Source organism: Sus scrofa, unplaced genomic scaffold (assembly GCF_000003025.6).
Source record: "Sus scrofa isolate TJ Tabasco breed Duroc unplaced genomic scaffold, Sscrofa11.1 Contig2258, whole genome shotgun sequence".
Taxonomy (NCBI): domain Eukaryota; kingdom Metazoa; phylum Chordata; class Mammalia; order Artiodactyla; family Suidae; genus Sus; species Sus scrofa.
In genome coordinates this window covers 82412-91019 of record NW_018085058.1, presented here as the reverse complement: position 1 = coordinate 91019, position 8608 = coordinate 82412, and positions in this window count along the sequence as shown.

The window sequence follows — 8608 nt, the reverse complement described above, 5'->3', positions numbered from 1 at the left end:
CAAATAAATAACAATTTCATTTCTACACAAGTAGAGGGGATTATCTCCTATCATTGCTCATTGTGAATCAGCTACTTATGCTCTAAATTCTGCTCTGATCCATGCATCCTTAGATTTCTAAGTGATTTATTGGAAAATAATTTCATATTACAAACTGCACAGTTTGAAATGATAAATAAAATGAATCATGGAGGAGTTCCCATTGTGGCTCAGCTGTAACAAAACTGACTAGCCTCCACTAGGATGGGTTAAGAATCTGGCATTACAATGAGCTGTGGTATAGGTCACAGACATAATTCAGATCCCACATTGCTGTGGCTATGGCATAGGCCAGCAGTTCCAGCTCCAATTCAACCCCTAGCTTGGGAAATTCCATATGCCACAAGTGTGGCCCTAAAAAGCAAACAAAATAACTAATTAAGTAAATGAACCATAGAAAATTATAGTATAAACTTATGTTTCTGTTTTCATATAATTTAGGAAAGGGCAAAATAACTTTAAAGTCTTTTTAACGTAATTGTGAAAATTTTATTCTCCTTGAGCTTCAATCCTTATTTTTGTAGGTAATGTGGGATAATAAACATAACTCCAGAGGAGGGCTTCAAGAAATAAATAAAATTACTATGGAATCCAAAGTAAATGTTTAGATATAAAGTGGTGTATTATTCTATGTGTCGTTATCTTTACACATTTCTCTTTCAAATAGGCATAATCATATGCATTATGACTCACAGAGATGTATTTGTGGTTTCGTACTTTAGGTAGAAAGGAAACTTGAGAGAAAGTTGGAGAGGATACAATTAAAAGCAGAACTGCTTGGATTAAAATGAAATTAAAAGAATGTAGAAGCTTAGACACTAATATTTAAATAGTAGAGGGGCTGGTCCAAGACAGCGGTATAGGAAGATTTTGAACTCACCTCCTCCCTTGAACACACTGAATCTATAGCTACATATGGAACAATTCCCTCTGAAAAAGATCTGAATACCAGGAAAACTGGTTTAGATCAAATGACAAAAGACCACATTAAGGCAGGTAGGAGAGGCTCAGATACTATCCTGCTAAAAACCCCACCTCTGTTGCAGCATCCCAACATCCGCAGGAGTCTTACAAATCCAAACCCTCTTCTTGAGGATTAAAAGGTTCATAGTCTACATTAGGAACCACAGTTCTTAAGACTTGCATATGGAAGATGAGCCTCCAAATTATCTGTTTTTGAAAAACATCAGGGCTTATGTCCATGAGACCCAAGGTGATGTAGCAAATGGAAAAACTGCTCTTTTTTACAGGGATTTATTTTTTATTAAAGTATCATTGAGAACTTTGTCTAGATATTCATGTTGCAACAGAAGAAAGGGTGGGGGAAAAATGTAATTGTAATGTATACATGTAAGGATAACCTGACCCCCTTGCTGTACAGTGGGAAAATTAAAAAAAAATATATTAAAAATAAAAAAAAAATTAAAAAATTAAAAAAGTATCATTGATTGACTGTGTTGTGCCAATTTCTGTTTTACAGCATAGTTACCCAGTCATACATACATATACATTATTTTTCTCATACTATCTTCCATTCAGTCACAAGAGATTGGGTATAATTTCCTGTCCTATACAGTAGGATCTCATTGTTTATACATTCTTTTCTTTTTTCTTTTAGGATCACGCCTCTGGCACATGAAAATTCCCAGGCTAGAGTTTGAATCACGGCTACAGCCACAGCCACAGCAATGCAAGATCTAAGCCATATTTGCAAACTACACTGTATCTTGCGGCAACATCAGATACTTAACCCACTGAGTGTGGCCAGGGTTCAAGCCCACATTCTCAGACACTATGTCAAGCTCTTAACCCACTGAACCACAATGGGAACTCCTGCCTATCCATTCTCAATATATTAGTTTGCATCTACCAACCCAAAACTCCAAGCCCTTCCCATGCCCTCCCCTTTGGCAACCACAAGTTTGTTCTCTGTTCTTATATTAAGTGAAGTAAGTCAGATAGAGAAAGGCAAACACCATGTGATATCACTTATATGTGGAATCTAAAATATGGCACAAATGAACCTATCTACAAAACAGACCCACAGACATAGAGAGCAGATTTGTTGTTGCCAAGGGGGAAGGGAGGAGGGAGTGGGATGGGATGGGAAGATTGGAGCTGATAGATGCAAACTATTACATTTAGAACAGATAAACAATGAGTTCCTACTGTATAGCACAGGGAACTATATCCAATCTCTTGGGATAGAATCTGATGAAGGAAGTATGGGAAAAATTATATATGTATATATGACTGGGCCCCTATGCTGTATAGCATAAATTGACACAACATTGTGAACCAACTATAATTTAATAAATTTTAATAAAAACAAAAAATAAAATAAGTTGATATAATTTACCAAAGAGGTGAAAAATTTATACACTGAAAACCGTTAAGACATTGATGAAATAAATTGAAAGACAGAAATTCAAGGAAATATAGTTTGTGTTTATGGATGAGAAAAATTAATATTTTTTAAATGTGCATACTACCCAACGCAATCTACATATTCAATGAGTTTCCTAACAAAATTCCAATGTCATTTGTTACAGAACTAGAACAAATTATTCTAAAATTTTTATGGAATCACAAAAGACCATGAATAGCCAAAGCAACCTTGAGAACAAAGCTGCAAGTATCATACACACTGTTTTTAATGGTTTCCCTCGCTGTGCAAAATCTTTTGAGATCAATTATGTCCCATTGGTTTATTTCTGTCTTTACTATCATTATTCTAGAGGGTGGATCAAACAAGATTTGCTGCAGTTTATGTCAAAGAGCATTTTGCCTATGTTTTCTGCTAGGAGTTTTTAGTACTGGCCTTATATTTAAGTCTTTAAACCATGTTGAGTTTATTTTTGTAGATTGGGTTAAATTGTGTTCTATTTTCTTTGTGCGTGTGTGTGTGTGTGTGTGTGTGCGTGTTTTTAGAGATATGCCCAAGGCATATAGAGGAAACCAGTCCTGCAGAAATTGTTTCTCAAAAATGAGGTAAAATTAGTAAATGACATTCTATTAGGTTCAGATATCAAACAAAACATAATGCAATTATTGTACACATGACATCATGATCATCATGATCAGTACAGGTACCATTTGTCACCACACAATTGACTCCCTACCTATTGCTCCCCCATCACAATCCACTTTCCCTCTGAAAACCACCAACCTGTTCTCTGTTATCTATGACTTTTGTTTTATTTTCTTTATTCCTTTGTTTTGTTTTCTAGGTTCCATATACAAGTGAAATCAAGCAGAATTTGTCTTTCTCTGTCTGGCTTATTTCATATGGCATAATACCTTCATGGTCCACCCATGTTGTCTCAAATGGCAAGATGTCCTACATTTTTTATGGCTGAGTAGTATTCCATTGTGTGTGTGTGAATGTGTGTGTGTATCAATGGACACGTATGTATCCATGGGCATTCCATATATTGACTATTAAAAATAATGCTACAATGAATATTGGGTATATATATCATTCCAAATTAGTGTTTTTATTTTATTCAGATAAAATACCCAGTAGCAACACCACCCAGGGTAATATGGTAGTTCTATTTACAAAATTTCCATTATTTTTCTCTATTTATAGTTTTTGTTGAAACTTTTTTTTTGTGATAATGCACCAGTTTGTATTCTCACTAGCAGTGTTCCAGTGTTTATTTTTCTCTACATCTTGCCAATACTGGTTGTATTCTTGTCTTTTGGATAATAGCTAGTCTAACAGGTGTGGAGTAATCTCTCATTTTGGTTTTGATCAGAATTTCCCTGATGATTAATGATGTTCAACATCTTTTTTTATACCTATTGAACATCTTTACATCTTTTGGGGAAAATGTTTATTTAAATTATTTGCCAATTTTTAAATTGGATTACTTTTTGATACTGAGTTGTTTGAGTTGTTTATTTATTTTGGACATTAACCCCTTATCAGATAACTGATTTGCAATATTTTCCTTCATTCTGTAGATTCCCTTTTAATTGCCTTGATATTTTCATTTGATATGCAGAAGCTTTTCAGTTTGATATAGCCCCACTCCTTTATTTCTGCTAATTTTACATCAATTTTTGAGGAACAATATCTGCAGCACTGGCTTCCTCCTAGAGACTCATGGGAGAATGTTTCCTTTCCAATTTCAGTTTGTATTGCTAGCTATTTCAAACTTTGAATCTTGGCCCTTTTTCCATCTTCAAAATCTCTTAACACCAAATATTTTGTGTCCATCTTCAACATTTAGAGGACTATTGTGATTACTCTAATCGACCTGGATCATCATGGCTCATCTTTTTATCTTAATGTCAGCTGATTAGCAACCATGTTCAATCTGCTAGCTTATTCCTCCCTTGCTGTAAAAAATAACATATTCAGGTACTTAAGAATAAAATATGGACATATGTTAGGATCTATTTTGATCATTATAAGGTTTTTTTTTCAGTTTTCTATAATTTTGTGTCATTCATGGACTGTTACATGAAAGAAGTAAACATGGAATTTACCAGAGCCTCTGAATTAATGAATATACTATTCCTTTAAACTTATATGCAAAACCATGTTCCTAAACTACCTGCTCTTAACTCTGTCACAGGATCACAACCTTACAACTCAAAGAGTAGTCCATAGACCAGGACCTCCAGCATCAATATCACCAAGGAAGCTTGTCAGAAAAAAAGACTCTCTTGGCCCATAAGACCTGATGATTGAGATTCTGCATTTGTAGTAGGATTGAAACTGACAGCACTGATGGCCTGAACCTAGCCAGAACACAGGCTGGGACTTGAACCCATGAGCCTGGACTCAAACCCAGCCTAAACCCATATTGGGGCTTAAACCCACAGTTTTAAATTAGAATCCTATGTCTGGACTTACTGAGGTTCAGGTTCTTTGTGCCTCCACACAGAAGGAATTCAGTAAGAGTCAAAGTGATAGGTAAGAAATAGATTTATTAGGATAGGATGCTTGTGAGAGATGCAAGCGGGCAGGCTCCGGTGGGCTACAGTTTATCATCCAGGGGGAATGGGGGTGGGAAAAGACCACCTCTTCCTTTCTGGGAGTACTAGCTCCTCCTTGGTATCAGGTAAGGTGTGTATTCAAATCATCAGAATGGTGGTTCTCAAACTCCTGCTCTTGGTCTGAATCTGAATGCAGGCCTAATCCCATTCCCCACCCAATGACCTGAGGCAATTCTCACACCTCCACTAGTCAAGCAAGACTGCCTTGTTCTGATGGTTTTTGGGGGGCAATTTATTAATTTAAAGTGATCGCCCAACATCCCCTAGATTTCCCTCTCTATAATCCTTTATGTAGTTATTCTACAACTACTTGTGCCTATTCCATTCCTATCAGGATTGTTGTTGATTCATGGGTACATTGGGTTGAATAATTACTGGTATAGAATAGGTTTTCTCACCATTTACTGTTGACATTTGAGCAGATCTCTTTTTTTTTGTGGGTGATTTTCTGTGGATGGGAGGTGTTTAGCAGCATTCCCTTAAGACAACAACATTCCCAGGGGAAAAATCACTTCTGAAAATGATTTTCAGAAAAATTGTTTCTGAAAATGAAAACCAGTGGCCTAGATTTTCAGTGGCCTAGAATCATCCTGGAAGAATGCAATCAAGGCCAATCATACACACAGACAGTAACTTTGAGCAGATCAGTGAACCCCTCTCCAAGCCCTACATCCGTGATGGTGAATGTAATTCCTGAATGTAGTTTCTCATTGATAAGACATTTACCAATATTTAATAAACCCTACATGTTTAAATCTCAGGCTTTATTTCATAAAAAGACAGATAGATGATAGATAGATAGATAGATAGATAGATAGATAGATCGATCGATCTTATTAAATGTAAACATTTTGTAATGAAGGACTAAATGACTGCTCTGATCAAGAGATGAAAGAATGAAATTCCTAATTTCCTAATTGTTATGGCAAAAGTGTCATGAAGACAATACATGTAGTGCCTAGGGTTTATTTTCAAAAGAACTCATTTCTTGTTGGAAAGAAGAGAAATTTTCTGAAGATTCAGATTCTGCATCCCCACCACAAGGCAAAGATTTGAAAATACAAGAGAGCTAATCCAGATTCCTCAGTCTTAGAGAAAAGTCTAACTCAGAGTTGAGACAAGACACTGGGAGATTTAGAGATCTACAAGGTAGGAGTAAAAAAAAAAAATGGGACTCTTTTGACTTTACTTGATCTCTTGTGAGCAGAGAATCATTAGGAAAAAAATTTCTTCCTTCCAGAACAGTTTTCCACAGGGGAATTATGTGCTTAGATGTTGAAATATCAAGGGAGAAATGAGCCTAATGATCAGACATAGGGAGATGTAAATATCTCCACACCTGCAGTCTCAGCCCATGTAAATTAGGGCTGGAAAGGGTATAGATCTGTCTTTTGGTTGCTTGGTTGGTTGGCTGGTTGGCTGACTGGTTGGTTGGTTGTTTGCTTGGTTGGCTTGGAGTCCTAACTCAGGCTGAGGGACTGTAGCTTCACTCCTTCCTGCTGTCTTTCTGAGAACAGAGCCTTAGTTTCCATCATCATCATCCTGAGACAAATTTGGACAACCTTTCAGAGACCTTCCTCTCAGAGTTCCCATCTAGGTGAGTCCAATATAACCTGCTTGATTGTGATCAAGGAGGTCAGAGAGAAACAAAGTCAGCCACACTTACTTCTCATTTACTTGACAATTACCAATTCAACTCAGCCCAGAAACAAGAGATTGCTCTTTGTTTGTTTGCTTGATTGATTCATGTATTTATTTCAGGGGTTACATATTTCACACTGCAGCTATGCTGTACATGCTTTTAATCATTTTTCATTTTCTTTGTCAACAAATCTCTATTTTTCCAATGCTAGAAAAGCATATTGAGATTGTTAGACAATGGTTCTAATTGTGGTGTGATTTCCTCCCCCCACACACACACATGCATAGAGGACACATTAAGCAATATCCAGGGACATTTTTTTTGGTTTCACTCTGGAGAGGGATGGATAAAAACCACAGGTGCTGTAAACATCGTTTATGCACAGGGCAGAGCACACAACAGAGTATGATCTGGTCTAGAAAATCAGCAGGGCTAAGACTGAGAAACCCTGAGTTAAAGAATAAATTTGTAACATGTATAACTGTCTTAGGCTTGTTTTCCAATCTTGTAACACTTTAGGTTTTGCCAGCAAAATTGGAGAACAATTTCTGTTGCCGTTCCACCCCCCAACCAGTATGAGAGCTCCATAAGTTTTTTTCTCCTCAGGCTAATGGATGTGAAAGACATTTCCTTTTTTCTTAAACTATTGCTCAGTTTCAGCAAACTTTACATATTTGATCAGCATTTTCATTTGCCTATTACTATTTTATGTCCATATAATATTTGCCCATTCTTCTACAGTTTTCAGCAGTTCAAAAGATTATTTTTTCTCAATTGACATTGGGGGATATTTTTTATCATAAATTTTTTATTTTATTTAACTATATCTACCTTCTCACTTCTGAGTTTCTTGCTTTGTTGGAGGTGGTTTTGCCACCACTAATTTGTATGTGCAGTTCTAGATGTCCATCTAAAATGTATTGGTTACTCTTACACTGAGGTTGTATAGAACACCTCTTTTTGTATGATGTCTGAGGGAGAGGACCAACTTCATATTCTTCCAGATAGATAACCATTTAACAATTTGAACTTATCCAATTACATTGAAATATAACCTTGCCATATTATAAATGTCAATATGTATATAGAGAGAGACCTAATTCTTGATTGATTCAACAAATCATAGCTGAAAATCACTCTGTGTCAAAACATTCTAGGCATATTATCTGTTTTTTAAGTCTTTAAAGTTTTAATTATTAATCTCTGTTAATATCATTAATTTATTGTTATTTCACATCACGTTTCAGGTAACGTTTGACTTCCCATTCAGTTTTGCTCACTAGAGTTTGGAAACTCATTTTAACCTGGTTTCATTATCCCTTCAGTCTTTTCATTTTACAAATTTTCATACTCTTAGACGTCTCTCTGTATAAGCGTATATATGTTCATATATCTTTGTGAACACCAGAAAAAAATGAACAAAACAAGTGAAGTCCCTGCACTTTAGCATCATGCAGTCTAACAATGAGGACAGAGTACAATGAAATAAATGTGCTATGTCTTCAGGCACACTCGTATGAAGACAGTGATTCAGTATGAAAAGATATTTGTAATGGTGTGGACAGGATTTATAGAGCATGACCTGAGGATGTTTTACATGTTGGATGAACTCCAGATTCAGGATTAGGGTATGTCCATTGGGTTTGTCAAAAAAGGAGATTAAACCCAAAGCTCAAGAACAACAAATAGAAGCTACCACCTGAGAAAAGAGAGACAGGAACTGACTTCATCCCCTACTGAACCATATAAAAACCAATTGGTAAAAGAATTAGGGAATAGACACAGGAGAAACAAGCCTTCAACTGCTTGATACTAAAAATGCCCAACTTTTGGTGTATTTTACATATTTTCTTGGCATTGTTTCATCCCTTTGCTCATTTTCCTTTTTAAGGTACAATATAGGGTGTTTGACACCAT